The sequence below is a fragment of the Sciurus carolinensis genome, chromosome 5 (genome assembly GCF_902686445.1).
Source record: "Sciurus carolinensis chromosome 5, mSciCar1.2, whole genome shotgun sequence".
NCBI classification, from domain to species: Eukaryota; Metazoa; Chordata; class Mammalia; order Rodentia; family Sciuridae; genus Sciurus; species Sciurus carolinensis.
The window spans coordinates 105,849,538-105,871,127 of record NC_062217.1 but is presented as its reverse complement, the minus strand read 5'-3'; the positions used below and the strand labels follow the sequence as shown (position 1 = coordinate 105,871,127).

The window sequence follows — 21,590 nt, the reverse complement described above, 5'->3', positions numbered from 1 at the left end:
GTGATTTCTACTTTCATCAGATTGTACACAGTCCCCTAAACTTAATTTCTTTTTAAGGGGCTGAATCAGATTGACTTGTTAAGAACTGTGTCCATTGTTTAATGAGTCATGAGACAAAGATTTCTGCAGTTACATGTATACCTGCGAAAGGTCAGCAGAAGTTACAGGTGAAGAGGATGGTGAGGAAGTTAACCATGATCCATCTATGTGAAAGTCATGCTACTTCATTGTACACTTTGAAGACTTCCTCAATGGCTTTGACATAGGCAGCTATTCTCAGATCCAAACCCAGGTTATACTTTATAACTGTATACATAATTTGCCTGACTGAACACTCCATGGTGTAGGCTAAGCCAGAATGCACAATGTCTTTCTCTGATGCATCCAATATTCTGTCCTGGAACTCTGTAGTGGGTACCACAGGAATTGTTCTACCATGCTTTTCAATTTTTTTTTGTAAACTCTCTTGAACAGACATGAGCAAGTGGGAGCTACAATCCCTTTCATATTTGAAGGGTAATCGACCATAACTGACATGTTTCAGATTCTTCAGCCACTCGAAGCAAAATACTATCACTCCTCCAGCATTTAAGTAGAGATCTGGAATAACCATGATGTTTCTCTCCAGGAAAATCTTTTCAGTTTCTGGAGTTGTGGTCCATTGGCACCTTACCTTCAACAATGACCTTGGCTTTGACTCTGAATGCATTGGATTTGCTCAATTGCTTCTAACTGGTAGCAGGGATCAATATGTCACAGTTAGCCTCCAAGATGCTTCCTTAATATACCCTTGCCTTGAGGAAACCCAGAATTGATCCATGTTGCAATTTGAAATCTTCTAGTTCCTTGGGTCAATACCATCTAGATTCCATACTCCACCAGATTCACCAACACCAATACCACATTTAGCACCAAGATGATGTAAATACCTCAGAGGGTACAGACCCACATTATCAAATCCCTGAACCACAAAAGTCTTATCTCCAAATCCTGGTATCATTCCTAAAATGCTCATTTAAGAAGCTTCTTTGATGAATTTTTCAAATCCATGGAAAACACCATGGTCAGAAGCAGAGATGCGGCCATGGATGCCTCCTTGATGGATAGGTTCACCAGGAACAAAGTCATGTGCATTAATTTCTTAGTGCCCTATGGTGCTGGCATAGATGTCAGCAATCCAGGACATCTCCTGTTTGCCAGTGCTCATGTCCTGGGCAGGCACATCAGTGCCAGGACTGATAAAACATTCTTTGGTGAGTTTCATAGTGAACCTTCTTGTGATCTTCTCCAACTCATTATCTGTATAGTTCTTTACAACTGCTTTACAACTCAAAATGGCACATCAACCACTGCACACTTATAAGTCATTAGAGAAACCAAAGCGTTTACTTCATCTACACTCCCATCAGTACTGTAACCGATGTCTCCCTTGCAGGGGCGCGGTGATGGCTGTACTAGGCCTGGTAGCCCTCGATTACCTTCCAGGATCCTTCGTCATGCTGAATGCCAAAGGAGAGGCTCTGCATATGGTTGCAGGACTTGATGATTCGCAGGATGCCTCCCACCGTGTTCTGCTTCTGCTCCTCGCTCTCCCAGGTCTTCAGGTCCTCCACCAGCTTATCCTCCACCATGCCGGTGCCACGGTCGAAGAAGCCCTCCCACTCTTGAAGAAGTAGAGATCGTCTTTGCAGTCCGCTGCCCAGAACAGGATCAGGGGCGTGAGCCCCTGTTGCGGGAAGGCAGCGGGTTGCCAAGCCCAGCACAGAGGTCTGTCGCTGGACAGCAGCAGCGCTTTGCCCAGGTAGAGAGTAGAGGTGAGAGGGAAGTGGCCAGAGCAGAGATGCACTTGGAGGCCTGGGACTCAGTGAGGGTTGTGAGAGTCTTAACCCAATCAGTGAATATATCCTGATAGGGTTTAACTGAGTGGTAACTGAAGTCGCAGGGTGTGGTTTGAGGAGGTGGGGCATTGAGGTCATGACTTTGGGGTATATATTTTGTATCTGGCAAGTGGAGACTCTCTCTGCTTCTGATAATCATGTGAGCCGCCTTCCACATTCTTCCACCATAATGTTATGAACCCTAGGAATGGAACCTGCTGTCTATGGACTAAGACTTCAGAAACCGTGCGCACTTAAATAAACCTTTTTTCCTCTATAATTTTCCTAGCTGAATCTTTTAGTTACAGCAGTGAAAAGGCTGACTAAAGGAATGTTTATGAACATTCTGTTTATAAACATAGTTATCTATTTTGTTGACGGACTGTTGTGATTGGTACTGTTTTTCATTTCCTGAATATCATGAATACTTCTGCCATGAATATTCTCATAATGTCTCTCGTTAAGCATATATATGCATTACTGTTTTGTATGTATTTTCTATTAGCGAAATTTCAGAATCATAGGATATGCACACAACCAAATACTTTTCCAATCTGCCTGTATCAATTTACATTACCAGCCAGAGTACATGATAGATATACTCTACATCCTGGCCCAGTTTCATTGTTCTCTTTTAACCTAAGAGAACCTTTGTTCTTTTCTAGTACACTGATTTCTAATAAATATTTTTAATTAAAACATATCATATGCGCTTATTTTATGGCATTACTTTTTAAATTGGGCTTTGGTATATAAATTTTCTTGATCACAGGCAAATGATCACAGGCAAATGTAAAAAGTTGCAGGAATAATTTTCTAGCAATTTCAGCTAAAACACAAAATGGGAAATTCAGAAACCTCATTCTTTTCTTAAAAATAAAGGAAAGAAATTTTAACCAGGTTATAAAATATGAAGTCATCTTTAACATGTGCTTTCTGTAACTTTGTCTAAACAATTACAAAATCACCAATGAAAATTTATTTACAGTTAATGGTGATGAAAAGGTTTTATTTTTACACTTTTATTTTTACAATATAGTTGTCAAAATAAGGATTTCTTAAATCTGAAAATAAATGCTTGATGGCTGAGGTTGTAGCTCAGTAATAAGATTATCTGGGTTTGATCCTCAGCACCACATAAAAATAAATAAATAAATAAAATAAAATATTGTGTCCATCTACAACTAAACATATTAAAATGTTTGAGACAGTTTTGCATAATACAGGAAGAACAAATTCTCAGGAGATCCTTCTTCCACTTTAAGATGATCAAAGAATAAATTTCCAAATCACACTCAACCTTATACCTGTGTTCCTATAAATCTTAAAACAAGAAGCAAAGCAAAAAGTTCCTGGAGTTAATCCCCCCAAACCATGACCCTTATTGTCTGCAGCTATTTGCACATTCAGGTTTTTACTGCAATCCCAGCATCATTATTAAATGAATATTCTTTGAGCACACATTGGCAAAGACCCTCTAAGCTCTAGATTAAATCAGGATCTGCAAATAATGCTGCTCCTTCTGAAGAAAAATAATATATAATAAGTTTGGTGGTGGGAAAGAAGGAGTATAAGAGCAATGATTTAAAAACTCTGCTTTTTCTTTAACTTTTTTTATATATAAGCAAGAGTATTTTATGTACCACACACTTCCATTGTTTTGTGTGTGTGTGTGTGTGAATGTATTATCCAAGATTAGAGTGTACAAATAACTTATTAATATATTAACTTTGAAATGATGTTTTAAGCAATGTTTTGTGCACAACAGGGGTAACTATTAGTTTGATTAACTCTTAAGTTGCACCACTGGGTTTTAAGCAGAAAAATAAGACAATCTGGGTTTCATTTCAAGATCACTCTCACTTGAGCTCCTAGAGGGACTACAGTGGAAGCTAAGATACTTAAGGAGGGTGTTGGAATAACACAAGGGAGTGATGATATTGTTTGGATAGTGAAGCCACAAATGTAGTCATTTTCTGAATTTTCTATAATGAGCAAAGAGAGAACATTCTGGCAGTTTGGATATGAAATATAAGAGCAGAAGAAAATTCAAGGATGACACCAGATTCTTTCTGATGATTGGAAAAATAGAACTTCCATTTTTTAAGGCATAGGGAAGAGAGAAGAGAGAAGAGAGAGCACATTGAGATAGAACTACCAAATTTTAGTTGGATGTGTTAAGCTTGACATAGCTTTTAGACATTTAAGTAGGGGTTTCTAGAAGGGCGTTGCATGTCTGAAATCTGGCCTGAAAATATGTGTTTTAAAATTTTTAATGTATACTTGATATGTAAGCCATGAAACTGGCTAAACTTCTTAAGAGAACAAGAGTAGATAAAGAGAAGAGGCTCAAGGACTAATCCTGGATCCTTTTGATTCTAGAAGGATGATGAGAAAAGGAAAATAACATTAAGAAGGAGCCTCCTATAAGTACACAGGATAGCAGCACAGTGCACCAGAAGCATGGTTTCAGAAAGGAAAGAATGATCAGTGTCAAATTCTGCTTATAAATCAAGGACAGACTGAGTAGTTTCTTTTGGATTTAGCAAATAGTTTCATCTTAGTTTGCATGGTTTTAAAATCCTAAATAGAGCAAATTTAAGAGAAATTAGAAGGACCAGAGGAATTGGGACAGTGAGCAAATCCTATTCTTTCAAGAAATTCTGTTGTAAATGGAACAGTGATTAGAAGGAGTGGGGTCAGAAGTCCTATTAAAAAAAAAAAAAATGACAGAGAAAAAAACCTAACAAGTTCATGCCAGAGAGAGGGGTTAAGAGCGGGAGCCAGTTTCTTGGGCATCTAAAAGGGATAGAAACTAGTGTATGTCAAAGAGGAGGGACTGGCCTTACCTGGAATTATGGACACATCTTCCAAAGTATAAATCATCAGTAAAAAGTATGGATGAAGATAATGTAATGAAAATTTCAGAAGAAAGAATATATCCAGAAGACATCTAAAAGAATGAAAGAGTAAAGAAACTATTCATTCATATATTCAACCTCTCAGTACACATTTTCATAGTGCCTACAGAAAAAAAACTGCATTTTCAAGGTGAAGCATAGTGTACTTTTCATTAATTGGTCTGTGGTTTTTAAATGCAAAGATTCCTTTTAGGGGCACTTTTTCAAATTTTTACTAAGCACTGCATCATGACACATTCTGAGCTCTCTCTTTTGTTATTAGTGTCTTAAATACAGTTTATTATATTGTTCTTCTCAGTGATATCTTAACTTGCAATCAAGCCCCAAAACAAAGACATGAACAACCATAACAAGAATGAATCCTCAGGAAGTGAATATTCTTTCTTTTCTTGATTGTTTTAAAATAACCTAAGGCATATTGTAGATAGCTATGAAACCCATATAATTTTTTTCATGAGAATAAAATTCTTAACCCTATTAGAATGTATTTATCTTCAAATATTCATAAGTACAGTCAGATTGCTTTGCTATCTCTTTCTTTCCTAATGAGAATGGGTTAAGAGGCAGTGGGAGTTGGCTGTCTTCTCATCAGGGAATATCAGGAGGAAAATGTACTCAAGTATATTAGACCACAGACACTGTTGAGTGTTATCATATCCACTCCTTTGACAGCAATTGTGATCAAAGATTTACAAAACTTTTCCTCTCTCACCCAGGATATGTTCATGTACTCTATATGCTTAATCCTTAAGATAGCTTTTCAATTACATTCTGAACATCAAGACATGAATGCAAACAAAATTTCTTTGTAACCTAGACTCTGCTTAGAAATGTGAAATCTACTTTAAATGATTAAACATATAAGATGTATAAATAATTCTCCATGTACTCAATATATGAGTGTGTAAGATTCTATGAAAAGAACTTCCACACCCATAGAAGCCGAGAAATTATATTTACAAAAGGAAATACTATAGTCACAATTTCTTCCTCTTCTTTCTTCTCTTTTTCCTCCTCTTCCTCCTCCCCTTCTCCTTTTCCTCTTCCTCTTTCCTTCCCCTCCCATCCTCCCCCTTCTTCTTTTGAGGTTATAATTATAGAAGTAGACTTTCTTTGGTTCCCAGCTCCACATACAATGATCACAGAAGTTGACATTCCATGCAAACAACTAAAAAGTTGAGGAGAACTGGTGATATTGCTCAGTTGGTAGAGTACTTGCCTTGCATGCACAAGGCCCTGAGTTCAATAGCCAGCACCACAAAAAAAAGAAGAAAAAAGTTGAAAAACTGAAAAATCTTCAACTCTTCTTATATTCTTAAGAGAAGAGAGGACACAAAGCAAATTGCCATTCCCAAGATTATGGAGGTAAATACAAGGAATCATAGGTCACTGGAGAAGACACTCACCAGTAAAGACCTCTGCTGAAACCAGTGCCAGGATAGGAAGAGTTGGAGTACCATTGGTAAATAGTTGGAGGTTCAGTGTGGACAAATCTAAAAGTGTAAAATTCCACAACACTCAGTCATGGATTGAGGTGCAACCCATCTTTGCAAGTTTTATCTTCTGGAGCTTGAATATGCTCTTATCATAAATATCAGAGAAAGATTCCCTTGTATCTGGCAAAAGGAGAGGGAAAAGAATCAGTTTGAAATGTGTCAGAGCACTCTGTACTCAATATGGCTGACTTTAATAGAAACCATTTAACCTTAGCCTGACTTGGATGAAGAAGAAAAACCAACTTGATTTTACAAAGATGGAAAGAACCCAATGAGCAGGAGTAACAGGCACATGAAAGAACATTAATATACTAGTTTCAGAGGCAACAAGAGGATGGAGTCAAAAATACAAGGGCCATCAATTTTCGTAAAGTTAGGAGTTTATTCTCTGAAAGTTAGGAGTTCATTGTATGAAAGTTGAGCAGTTCCCTTAAAATTAATTGAAGGCTATTAGGAAAGTCCTACAATTAGCATTTTTTGTAAACCATAGTATTTAAGTGATCTTTTTCTATAACAATTTTCCTAACTTGAGGAACCAGATACTTACAAAGAATAATAAAATGTAAATAAATAGAAAATAAGTATGGTGAAATAACAAGGACTGAAAAAAATGTTTTATTCCCTAAAGCAAGAGAAAAAGCAGAGATGAAACAACAAAGAAATATTTAATGCAGTGAAGACAATTTATTGGCAGTCAGTAAAAAGTAGAAGGAATGAGGGTATGTTTTCCAGATATCTTCAATCTGCTCACTAAAACAGGAGTCAAAGTCACATGTTGAGGGTTAAAAGATTTGAGCTGGTTTAGATGGAACTAGTTTGCAGCAACTACATACTTAATGCAATGGAGCAAACATGAAAATAAATGACAGCTAAGTAACAGAGGGAGCATCAGTGTTGCCACTTAGTCCAACAAAGTATTCAGAGAACCAGAAGAGATAAAGAGAGAAATGATTGAATCTGAACTAGGAGACGTAAAGTCAGTTCCAGGGCTGGGGTTGTGGCTCAGTGGTAGAGCACTTGCCTAGCATGTGTGAGGCACTGGGTTCAATTTTCAGCAGTTCAATTTATTTCAAAATAAAGGTCCATTAATAACTAAACTTTTTTTTTTTTTTTAAAGACAGTTCCAAGAGAGAAGTAAAGAGCAGAGAATGAAAAGTACTTGAAAAGAAGTATATCTGCAGTGTCTGACCACAGATTTTTAGAAAGACAGGGAACCCTAGTTCTGGTGCTCCCTTCTGTGCTGATCCTCCAACATAGCTTTCCTCATATTGTGTTATGCTTCCTCCTTTAGTAGGTCTTCCCTTACTTGTGGGTATCTCCATAAGGACAGGATCTGTAATCCTCCTGTTCATCATTGCCTCCCCTGCTCCACAGCACAGCATCTGGCAACCATAAGGGACAAACCAATAGTTAGCTTTTGTTGAATGTTGACATGAACAAAGCAATAGACTATGAAGGGAGAATTTTAAGGGGTTGCAATAATAAAGGCAATGAGAGTCATACAAGACCAGCATGAAATCTTGATAAGAGGAATTTTCAGAAACTTTCTGCCAGAAGTGACATAACCAATAAACTTTCAGCTTTGTGAAGTGTACCCAGTCAGATACATGCCCTGAAATAGTTAAGCCTAGACACTTTAGCCCTAGCATCACACCAAAACCCAAAGTCAAGGGAGGAGAGCATCCCTGGGGTCAGACTGCATTCTGTTCTCTCTTTTCCCGACTTGATTCTGCCCCTCCCTCTCATCTTGGCATTTCAACCCACAACCAATAGGTCCTTTGGCATTTATGCTGTCTGAGTTCTTGTGACATTCTCTTTTTTGGGCTTTTGTCCTGACATCTTCCTGACTATCAGAGACTCTGGCTCCTTGATTTACTCCACCTGTACCCATGCAATAATCATCCTGCCTGGAAGGACCTAACTGTAGGCCAATCACTTACTTTGTGAACCATTCTTCTCTAATGGGTACTAGTTTTCATATCTCCCTGACCCATTTCACAACCAAATCAATTATGTTTCAGGAACGCACCACTGTTCGGTAAATATTCACAAATGAACAAATCTGAACCCAATTTAATCCACCATCCTGGGGTATATATGGCATTAGAGAAGAAAAAAATAGCTCAGGGTAGAACTTTAGAAAGTTTTCCAGGGCTGGCATTATAAAGTCAGTCAAAACACAGATCAAAATAAGGTACAAGGTAGTCATAAATTCAAGGAAAGAATCAGGGGATGAACACAATTAAGAATGTCAAGAGGGCAATAAATTACAAAGAAGAAATTTTGTTTTGTGGGTCAGAGTAGATAAGGATCATACCATGAATTATGCTTAGTTCAGATATTCTCCCATGCATTTGTAGAGACTAAGTGAACCTGACCCCAGGGAATCAATCACTAGACTCCATTTATATTTATGCTCATCACAAGGAAAACTAATTCTAGGACTTTTCTACTAACTTGGATAAGAGATTAAACTTCATTCATTCGATAGTACATTTGGGATGTCCACTATTTGCCAGACATATGATATTCAGAGGTAAGAAAAAGATATGATATTGGCCATCAAGGAGCTCATTCCAGGGAGCAGATTAGGTTCCCTATGCTAATACACAAAGCAAAACAAAGGTTGATCTGTGGAAACTCTAGAGGTAAAAATGGACACTATATAACCATTATTTATTAATTAATTGCAGATATCTGACAGTGAAACAGGCAGTGTGAGGAGGTTTCCTATGTGTGGAAATGTAGAGAAACTTTGTGTGCTCTGGAAGGAACGCTAGAGGGGAAGCATGACAGGAAATGATCTAAGAAATCATCCATTTATCTCCAACTCAGACTATGTGCTTCTCATTTTTCTCTTTGTATTCATAATCCCTAAGAATGTACAGGGTAAATGTTATATTCTCTAAAAATACTGATTGTCTATTGCAAATAGTTTCTCAGATCAGACCATTAATAAACAGTCTCTAGACTTCTGTTTGCTTAGGAAACAATCAGATAGTAAAACTAAGAATATAAATTTAAAGTAAAAGGAAATATGCCTAAATTATAGATCATCTTGTTTAATGCATATAGAGCGATGTATGTATGTCTATGTATAAGTGTTTATATAGACTTTAAAACTATGTTCATTCAATAAGGATCCATTATGTGGCAGGTTCACTTAATAGCAATTTTTTCTGCCTTACACTTCGCATACTGTAAATCTTTTTAATCATGAGATAAGGTAAAAATTAATCCAAGACTTATCACCTCTTCCTAAATGTAAAACTACTCAATTATGATAAGTTTATCAGTATTTTTAATGTCATACATTTGTTCATGTTAAAATTTAATAAAAGAAACATACTCAGTCAAGACAAAAATCTACTAAGTACTGACATTTTCCAGCAGTGTATATAAAGAAAACATCTTTTGTTAAAAAAAAGTAACTCGAAAAAAGTACTTTGTGATTTAATCAAATAAATACACTGTGAGAGTTATTTGCTGCTCAGTTAAGAACGTTATATGGAATTTCTTAGCCCTGGTTCTTATGATTTAATCTGTGCTGGTTTAATCTTACTTAAGCTGGAGAGCTCAATGAACATCATAGTTCCTTAAATATTTTTATATTTTAAAAACAGGAAGATACTGTCTTTCTGTGTTAATATTTTTTGAAAAAGACTTTTTTCTGAGCTATAATTGATTCTGGCAATGAGAGATTGTTATACTTGGATAGTCTGAGTCTAGAGGGTCGCCTTCTTATTTTTCAATACTGGCTGCTTGTCATCTGATATTGCTCAAGAGAGGTAAGTCTGTGCTAGGCAGCCAGAAGTGACATAGCAAATAAACTTTCAGCTTTGTGAAGTGTACCCAGTCAGATACATGCCCTGAAATAGTTAAGCCTAGACCCTTTAGTCCTAGCATCACACCAAATCCCAAAGTCAAGGGAGGAAAGCATCCCTGGTGTTATCCCCCAAGAATTCCTGTGTCCTGGCTTCATGCAGGACCCTTGGCCTGTCAACAGCCACAGGACTGAACTTGGAAGTGAGTTGTCTGAGCCTGCCAACCACACATGTAAGTGAACTTGGAAGAAGGCCTCCTTCCACCCCACTCTAGCCTTTAAATAATGATAGTTCCAGCTGACACCTTGTTTGAGCTTTGGAGAACTCCTAAGTCAAAGGAGAAGCTAAGCTGTATCTAGATTCCTCACACTAAAATTGTGAGATAGTAAATGTTTATTGTTTAAAGCAACCAAATTTCAGATTATTTCCTTGCACAGCAAGAAATAACTAATTCAGTCCTAAATCTGTATTTATTTTAAAAATTCTCTTGGCTATTCTAAGCTAGAAGATCCACTGATTAATATTTGGCAAATGTTGTTATTGTATATTCTGATTTAGTTGGAAAAAAATCTTTTTTTGGTTTTCTTAAACCCTATAAATGGCCTCCATAGTGTTCTGGAAATTAAAAGAGGCAACAGACTATTATCAAGTTCCCCTATCTCATTTTATTCTATTTAGTTGTTTTCTAGTGTTTTGCTACCAGTGTTACAAGATCAACCTTTGGCAATTGTTTCCATTCCTATTCCGTGCACAGAATTCCTCCATGTGCATTCCACAAGGTCCCATAAATCTCATTCTTTATACCTCCCCACACTTAACCTCTGATAAATACCTTTATCTACTTTGCTGTAATATAATATAGCCATGTGCAAACTTTTTCTCAGCTGCCTCACATTCTATGCTGAAGCATCTATTTTTTACCTCTAGTTGTCAATCCTTCTTATATTAAATAGATTTTATTCATTTTGGTTTTTTATTTGTTTTGATGGAATAAATGTACAAATTTAAAGAACACAGGCAGACTGAGTCTCCTTTTTCTGATCTAACAGAATTTTTTTTTTTTCCTTTATGGGCATAGCCTAGACTTATGGTACTTTAGTTATTTATGGTTTATATATTTTGGACTGCATTATTTTCCTAATATTAAATTACTCTTAATATTTCCTTTTTTTTTTGCGGTACTGGGGATCGAACTCAGGGTCTTGTGCTTGCAAGGCAAGCACTCTACCAGCTGAGCTATCTCCCCAGCCCTTAATATTTCCTTTAGATCCCACTTATTTCTAACAAATCACTCCACTGTAATTTATATTGCTTCTCTCTGTAATCTTCTTTTAAAATTCAATCTCCTCAATTCTTAAACATTTTAGTTTTATTAAACTCAGCCTACCTACTGTCAATGCCAAGTTTCTTATTCTGAAGTACCTCATTTTAAACCAACACTTTCCAAGGTTGAGATGCGCAATAATCACTTTCCTGCCAACGGCAAATGCCATAGTGCCTTTTGATGTTCATGTCACTCTGTCAGGGCAGGTCTAATTTCTGGTGTGTTCTTCTGTGCTTCCTCTAATCTTATTGACTGATAATCCATACATTTTGAAGGGCAACTATTTGGAAGCTAGGCCTCCATATATTCACATATGACATTTTTGTAAAATGAATGCTTTGGGATTTTTACAGCCATTACCATATAGTTTTTTCTTTTTCTTTTTCTTAAATTCCCCCCCCCCCCCCCACCGCCCGGCCATACTGAGAATTGAACCCAGGGCCTCTCTTGTGCTGGCAAGTGTTTTATCACAGAATCACATCTCAGGCCTGGTCACTGTGATTTTACTTATTACTTATTTATACATTTGTTTATTAATTATGGTACCAGAAATGAACCCAGGACCTTTCACATTCTAAGCAAGCACTCTACCACTGAGCTCCATCCCAAGGTCTTTTTATTTTATTTTGAGAAATTGTGTCCCTAAGTTGCCCAGGCTGGCCTCAAACTCATAATCTTCCTGCCTCAGAGACCTGATTCACTGAGATTACAGATGAGCATGACCATGCTCTGCTGACATATATTTCTGTTTTAAGTAAAATGAAAAAGAGATTGAGACAGAGACAGACACAGAGAGAGAAAGGGAGGGAAGGAGGGAGATAGAGAGACAGAGAGAGAGAGAGAGAGACAGAAAAGAATTACAAGTCTTTGCATATTTTGAAGAGTATATCTTCTCAACTCTGAAGGATTATGGGAGTCAGTGAAGTTGGGAGTGAAAATCTATGTTGTAGGAGATGGAGAAAAATGTTTATTCCAGAGTAAATAGTAATCTAGTACCTGTAAGAGAACCAGTAGACTCTCACACACATATCCAGTTACCAGAATCAAGATTATTTATGTTACTAACCCAAAGGGTTCACTGCTACCATTTCAGCAAATTATTCTCCAGGACCATACTTATATTATTAAATATGCAAAAGGAACTCAAGAACATGTCATTTCTTTCCAATGATCTTTTGAATTCACAGTGCCAGAAGAAACACACAACTCAGTAATCCCAACCTTTAATCAAGCATTCACTGAGTGCCTAAGCAGAATACTTGGATACATACAGGGAAAAAGTGGAGAGGAAGAAAATTGTGTGCTGCTTAACCTTAAATACAGCATAGTCTAAGTTAAACACATTCTTATTTTCCATACTTTACAAGCACAACTTGGATTTCTTGACAAAATCTTGGAATTTTAGAAAACAGAAAACCTGAAATATACCTAATTTCATGCTCTAATCTTATATATTTAAAAAATTAGAAACAGAGAGGCTAAATGTTTTATTCAAAGAAGACTACAAATCTAGATAGAGAAGGAAACAGATCTGAGAATCTATCATCTGGAAGGCAGTATAATGTACTATTTTAGTCAACTTTTCATCACTGTGACCCTAAGATCCAACAAAAACAACATAGAGGAGGAAAAGTAATTTGGTTTCAGGTTTCAGAGGTCTCAGCCCATAGATAGACAACTTCATTGTTCTCGGCTCAAGATGAGATAGTACATCAAAGTTGAGAAGTATGGAGGAGGAAAGCAGCTCAGGACATGATAACAGGAAACAGAACTCTGCTCACCAGCAACAAAATATATACCCCAAAGACACACCCCCAGGGACCCACCTCCTCCAGTCACACACTGGTAACCTGCCTGCAGTTACCACCTAGTTAATCCCTATCAGATGATTAATGCACCCATTAGGTTAATGCTCTCATAACCCAATTTTTTCACCTCTAAAATTCCTTGCATTGTCTTACACATGTGCATTTTGGGGGCATCTCATGTATAAATCATATAACATACTGTTTAAAAAAGCAAACTTTAGATTTGGACAAACTGAGCTTTAAATCACAGTTCTAATTGTCATCTTACATACCTTAAAATAATTTTTCTCACTTTTAAAACAAGTTAATATTTCTCTGATCCTCATAAAATGTATGAATTAAATGAAAGGATGCTTACAGGACTAGTAGCTATACTTAGAACATTGCTAGTATTAAATAAATGTTAATTGCCACCAGCTTCTATTATTAACTTTCTGACTTAAGGTTAAAATTTCTAGGCAATTTTATAGTTGATGGATGACAAAAATGACTGCAAATTTCTGGCTGGATTTTATTTTTTCAGTACTTAACAAACTTCAGAGGCTATGAATGTTTTATTGCTTTAATCACTGCAAGTCAGGGTGGATTTGCCAAATAACAAGCGAGAGAAGTAATTACATTTGAGTTTATTGAAAACTCGAATTTAACTCAGCATCTTGAATTTTCATTTGCTAAGACTGGAACTCCCTCAAAGTTACCCCCAAACTATACTGATAGCATATCTTTTAAATTCCAGCTATTTCTAAATAAACATAAACAAATTCAGACATTAAAGACTTTAAGACATTACTTCAAACATTAAAATATTTGGAAAAACATTTCAATATTTTCTTACATATATATATAAACCACACTTCATTATTTGAATAATTTTAAACACACTAAAGCTTAGACCTCAGTGGCTAAATATCTTTATAAGTCACAAATCTTACTAAGTTCAGTGACTTTCAACTTTGAAAAATAGTGATCTGGAAGATAATTCTTGCTCACAAAGTTCTTTTCATTTCCCCTTAAGTTCTGTAAGGGCTAGTAAAAACTTAAAAGAAGAGGTTTAATACTCCCTGTTGAAAATAAGGGATAGGACTCCACTCACTCCCTTCCCATATTGCATTTACTTTAGATAAACTGGAAAAGTTTCTTTCTCCTTTTAATAAAGTCAATTAGCAAACACAGTTGGTCACCCCAATTACCAGGTGAATTTATGATAAATCAAGGGTGACAAATGGTGCTTTCAAATCTATTTGGGAATTAAAGTTTATGTTGAGAAAATGTGAATGATAGATTGTATCTACTTAGTTATATAAAAAGAAAGAATTTCTATCTTTGCAAAATTTTAGCAGATTTCCTTGATAAATATTAAATTTTGACTTGATGCTTGCTCAAAAGCATTTTCTTTTCTACCCTGGACAGAGGTTTCCTGAACTGAGGGGAGATTTCTCCAGTACTTCAAACCCAGGTTGTTGCAAATTTGTACTGGTTCTTCTGGTTTATTACATTTTTCTTTTCTTTTCTTTTCTTTTTTTTTTTTTCTTTTCTGGTATAGAAGTCAAAAGAAGCTTAGGAGTTTAATTTTCAAAAGCAAATAAAAATAATTTTTTAGATTCATGCTAATTTTTGTATTATCCAATTCACTCCCATTGTAACAATCATTTTTTGCTTCCTTACTTTCAATTCCTTTTTAAAAAATTATTTTTTCATTTATTTATTTTTTACAGACTGCATTTTGATTCATTGTACACAAATTGGGTACATCATTTTGCTTCTATGGTTGTGCACAATGTAGACTCCTACCTGGTTCTTGTCCCTCTACTCTACTGGTCTTTCTGTTATTTACTTACAACTTTTTTTTTTTTAAATTAGTGTCTTGTAGATAAACACAATGGTGAAATTCACTGTAGTATTCATGTATGTACATAGGAAAGTTAGATCATATTCATTCTACTCCTCTTCCCTTATCACATCCCTCCTTCACCCTTCCTCTACTGTACTTACCTTTCTTTCCTTCTTGGTCTTTGAGGATAATTTCTCAATCTTGGAAAATTTTCTGAAGATATAAAATATAATTTGCTCAACAAGAAGCTTTTGTTTGAGAAAGGAAAGGGAACACCATAAATGATTTTGGGATTCATATGTAAATATCTAATAAAAATTAAAATTACACAAAATTTGTCTTTGAACTAGAGTGAAGAATGGAAGTAATTATCTGCAATGAAGAAAAGTTTTTTAAAAAATTCAATTTTTTGTACTTTTTTCTAAACACTTTAGAGATAAAATTGTTCTTGTGTAACAAAGTTCTCCATTTTAGTTATTTGTGTTGAATTTCACTTCACATATAAAGCAGCCACAACTTTTTGACAGAGCCTATATAAATAATTCCTTGATAATTAATATTTGTACATATTTATGGGACATTATAAATTTGATAAATAGGTACAATGTGTAATGATCTAAGTAAGTAACAACTATTAATGATAATTTTCAAAGAGTATTTTAATAATGGTATGTTTTTCTTGGAAAAGAAACACAGTAAAAAAAAAAAGAAAGAAAGAAAAGAAAGAAACAACCAGAATTCTCCAGAAAAGGGTAGTTTTTGATCATCTAATCTGCTAACAGAAAAATAGTAGGTTGTATGGAACTTTCTACCTTAAATTAGTATCTTTGATAATTAATGGTGCCATTACAAGGAATATGATATTGTACACTTTCATTTGCCCATATTTAGTCTTATTTTCTATCTTCAACAGCAAAGAAAAGAAACATGTTTCATCCCTTCGTCGGTTGGGCCATATCAACTGATTTAGAAAACTTTTTTCCATTTGACTCCATGCTAAGTGGTCCTCCATATTAAATAATTCCCATACAAAATGCAAAACATCAATCATTATGAATTATCCCTTTTTGAATTAAAAATAATTCATTATCATAATAGTTCATAAACTTGTGTATAAATACTGACCTATTTTTTTTTACAAGGGAAGGTTATCGAATTCTATGTATTTCTCCTAGAAATGAAAGCTGTGTGATTTTGTTCATTAACCTTTCATTTTATAAAAGGGTGAAATCAATAATCTATTTGTTTGGCTGACTGAAAGGCAATTTCAAACACTTTCATGTGGAATTGAATTTTCATAGCTTTTTTTCCTCCCACAAATTCTAACAAAAAATAATATAACTTTCTCCAATGCTAGACAAATATAAAATGCCAAATAATGGCAGCATTTCAAATCCATGAAATAAAATCTCATCTTTACAGGTGAGTGTTCATCTGTCTAAAAATATTGTACTAGTTTCTTTAAGCTATGATGCAGTTTTTAGGACAGTAGATTATTGGTAGGTTATAAGCTGAAGATTTGTGGGTTTCTGTTTTAAACAAATCTACTTACATTGACCTGTGACTTATGACCATTTTCAGTCTCATGAAAAAAAGAAAAAACCTGTTATTGGTCACTGACATAGAAACCATAACAGAATCCTTGACTGTTCCCATATTTTTACTGGCGATGCCCAAAGATACCTAAAGAGATGGAAAAAAAAAAAAAAGTGAAATCGATCAGTCAATTATTAGCTTTCTCACAAACAGTCTGATAAGAGCAAGTTTTTACAGCTGGGTCAAATTTCTCATTTAAGAAATATTTCTGTGAGCTTTTCTACTGTAAAAGAATAGTGTTAATATTCTGCTCACTGTCCATTTTCAACTGGGAAATCCAAACTGTATATTCTCAAGACTGCCCAGAGCATGAAGAGGTTATTTTCATATAAATGTTGTCTTTAATTTTTTAAAAAATTTTTTGCAATGTGGGGTAGAACCCAGGGCTTTGGACTCATGAATGCTAAGCAAGCCCTCTAACCCACAGAGTTACATCCCCAATTCCATAAATGTTATCTTGTAAAGAGAGTAATATATTGAACTGTTGATTAAAGCAATTAAACAGTAAAGATTTCAGACTGAGAAGCATCATCTTCAAAGATGCTTTTAAATGTTTCTATTTCTATCCATTACATAAACTTGTACTTCTTCCTTTCCTTCTCTTAATTTTTGAGGGATATTACTAATTTAATTCATTGGTAAACTTTGTAAAATTGATAATGTTCTTAAAATTTATTTTGGTATCTCTTTCAGGCAATATTTTCCAGCCATTTATTTATACATAGATATTAATATTTTATACTCTCCTTCTAACTCTAAATAGCCATTTAAATCCAAACTTCTATTCATTTTGCCTTTGACTTTTACCTTACAATTACCTTAAGATTTATCAAATACATTTCTTTGTAAGCAAAATATATTTTACATGTTTTACTAAAAATTGATTTTCAACTTTAAAACCAATAAACAGATGTTACATTAACATACCTGTACAAGCACTTATAACTGTCAAGAATTTATTAATATCATATAATCCTTTCTAATAAGCATCTGAGTGAGAAACCTGTGACACTTCAAAGAAAGTGTTGCTAAGTAAGAAGTCAAATAGCTTTTATTTTCTATAATCTATCAGTTGATCATTCCATGTTTTATTTTACATGTTATGGACCCTAATCATGACTACATACTTTCTCTCCTCCCCTATAAATTTCCAGTGGTCTTTCATTTTTTGTCTAGGTGATCAACATATAATGTAACTATCAAATATTAAAATCATTATATCTTTTAATGTATCCACTGCCCCAAATCCCTCTTTTATCAACTAAAAATCAACTCCGCTCTCTTGCTGTCATGCTTCATAATCTGAGTATAATCTGATAATTTCCATTTATTCTTCTGCTTATTAAGAGTCACTGATTCCTATAATCCATGTATCCCTTTCTTTGCTTACCACCTTGCACTTCTGGAACTCATCTGAAGTCACTTCCTAAGAAAACATTAATGTGAATTACATTTTTTAATCCTGAAAGTTTCATTGTTATGCCTTCACATTTGATTGATATTTTTTATAAGCATATAAGTTTAGGTTTAAAATTATTTTTCCATAGAATTCTGAAGGGATTACTACCACCAAATCTATGTTGTAGATTGTTCTCTTTGAGAGTAACTTTTTTTTCTAAGTTTTAAAGAATTATTTTATTTACAGGTGGAATTTGAGAACTACCACACTGAAAGTGCATTTTTGAAAAAATTCCTTTTAGATCTAAAATCACACACCCTCTTCAGATCTAGGTGTGTGCAGTTATTTATATTTTCTTTCCTTTAGTTTGTTCTCACTTTCATTATCTCTCATTAGTAGAATCTTATAGTTCTAGAATAAACCTCTGGGACTTCTATATTTTTCTCATAATTTTCAACTCTGTGTTTTAAATTAATGTTCAAGAAAGTTTCTCACAATTTAAATTTCAAATGATGCAATAAATGTTTAAACATTGCCAGTTATATTTTTAATTTTTAAGAGATCTTATGTTATTTATTTTTCCTATCATATTATGGTTTTCATTGTGCAATATCTCCTCTAATGACTCTGCAAGTGGAAATCAGATTTATTTTTAAACTCTGTTATTTGCCAAAAATCCAAACTTTCAACAAATTTAGTTTGAAGAACTCTTTGGCTTTATTTGAAATTCTCTCTCTCTGTCTCTTTCTCTCTCAAATTCTATAGAAGTTCAGATAAAAATACTGAGTTTCTCTGTAGTCAGGTGAAACTTCAGCCTGACCATTTCAGTTTGATCTGTCGGAGCCTAGTGCAAGAGCCCAGTCCAAAATGATGGCTTCCTCTAAGTTTTGTTTAATGTTGTTTAATGGGCTTTCTTGTTATGTTCTCCAAGTTAATTATTTTGTTTTTGAACTTTGGTCTTACTTGTCTGGTTAGAGATCTTAAGTTATTTTTATCTTCAAACAATAAATGAATGAAAATTTTTCTAGGGACCTGGTTTGTGTTTTTTCAGTGTGGTATGAGTAGGTTTTCTTGAGCATTTATTAGGTAACAGACACTATTTGAAATATTAGTGACAGAACAATGACAAAAAAAGACAAAAATTATATCATGCCCTAATATTTTTATTCAAATAGCATTGAGTAAATATAAATATGAAAAATGTGATAAGGAAAAATTCCAAAAGCCAAGATTCAGAGTTGTAGAGAAACAAAGATTGATATATGATTGCTTATTCCTAATAACATCTGTGGGAGAAAAAAAATTCTGGGGTTGTTTATGTGCCAATATAATAAATATTGTAAAGAAGATATAAGCATGAAATTGATGTGTATGAACCCTAGGGGAACCCAATGTTTAGTAACAGAGCTATCTCTTTTAAATGCCAGAAAAAAAAAAAAAACACTAATTTTTTCATTAGAAGGTAGTAGAATAAGCCAAATTCTACACACATACACAATCCTAGAAAATCCACACTGATCCAACACTTTCCAAAGGAAATTCTAGCAAGGTAACCCAGTCCCACAGGGTTCTTAGCAGCACAATTTGCTATTTCTCATACTAAAGTTATAGCACATTTAAGAAAGACAATTATATAACATTTGACTTATGCGCTCTCCATTCAGAATTGAGAGAACTTGGGTACATAATCTGGCTCTGACACCTGTTACGTGAAGTTGGGTAAATTTTATAACTTAAGTATAAATTTTATTTGTAAAATAAAATTAATAGTATTATATGATCCAGAGCTTATTTTGAGAAAGAAATAAAAATGTATGTAAATGTTAGTTACATCAAAAATGCTTAATGAATTCCATATCCTTTTTGTCACTATCTATTGTACCTTAATTTTTTTTTAAAAGGCTATGTTGTTTTTACCATCTCACCTTCACATTCGGAGAGTCATAGTGAATTTTAAGTATTCTCATTATTTCAGTAGACTCTCCACCTATAAGTGTCTCTAATGTGTAGGAAGAAAAGTATTTAATATTGCTATGCTAAATTCTGCTCCCTAAATGCAAGACTGCACATTTTTCTACAAAATCCAAAAAAAAAAAAAGCCTTATCTGTCAATCTTCAAGTAGAGAAAAAGGACAAGTTCAAATGATTTTTTATGAAAATTATGTCACGAAAGATCATTATTTACAGAAAGGTTTTTCACAATTCATCCTATAAATGCTTGATTCCTAATGTCATTGAAATCATATGTGGCCAGCCCAGGAAAGTGAACTCTCCTTCCTGCATCGGCACAGAAATTCAAGTTCATACAGGATCTATAGAAATAGAGGGTCTCCTTACAGTGCTAAAAAGTCTTCAAGTATATATTCTGACAAGCAGATCTTTATAGATCAAAGAACAAAGTCTGTATGAAGGAAGATAGGTTAAGTTACATTTGTTTGTAACCAAATAATTTCAGTGAATTACATGGCAGGTGCATCTGAGGCCGGCTGGATCTATACTACATATTACTCCATATTGGTGTCACTCCAGGATCCAGCTGTGGCGGCAGAGTCTATCTGAAGTACTGCTGGTCACTGGGACAAAAAGGAAAGGGGAACATGGAACCACGTGCAGGCTCTCAAAGTTTCTGCCCAAAAGTGACACACGTCACTGTGATTCTTATTCTGTGAATCAAAGTAGGTCAGATGACCAAGACTAATATAAATGGATAATAAAGTATCATTTTTCCCTCCAAAATAGGAGTAAATATTTGTGAGTGATAATATAGTTTACTGCGCTGGATGCAATAACTATTTTATAGGTATATTCTGCATCACTGGGTACACTCTATTTTCTGTATGCATTATGTGTTTTATCTTACAGCAATTCTGTATAACAACAGCTGTATAACAACAGCAAGTGTTGTCATCCCCTTTCCAATGTAAGGACACTGAAAAAAATGAAGAAAGTGAACAAGAGAGTAACTAATCAGAGTTGCCTGAAACCAACTGGAGTTCATTAGATCGTTCTGAGTTCCCTGCTACTAAAACTAGTCAATCAGAAGCAGAACAACTACTCTGTGGGGGTACTCATGAAAGAGAGGATCTGTGCTTCTGTAAATAACCCGGCAATATAACCTTTAAAATTTATTTTATTCCTGAAAGTCTACAATTCTATAAAGTTGTCCATTGTCACACAGCTATTAAGAGACTATTAAAGGTGATATGTCACTTCCAACAAGTGGTCTTATTTAAAAGAATATAATTTTTAAAATATATAATTTTAAAAACCTAGTGTTCTGGTCTCCTTTTTTATGAAATGTGGATGTTGCAAAGTTTTATCACATATCATTTCTCAATCAATATGCAGCAAGATTCTGTTCATTAGATGACTGAAATTCTATGGATTATAACTGATACCACACCAAATTTTCCAAATACCCTAGAGTTTGCTGTACTGACATGGTTATGAATAAAATATAAGCAATAGCATTTCCTCTATTCCCTAGAGAGAAAATTTTTCTTGAGTTGCATAA

At 34.6% G+C, this 21,590-nt stretch overlaps 1 pseudogene; it reads right to left on the bottom strand.

Annotated features, from left to right (window-relative positions):
* Positions 1–214: 214 nt before the first annotated feature.
* LOC124985708 (glutamate dehydrogenase 1, mitochondrial-like) overlaps positions 215–21,590 on the bottom strand; it is a 74,235-nt pseudogene continuing 52,859 nt past the window's right edge.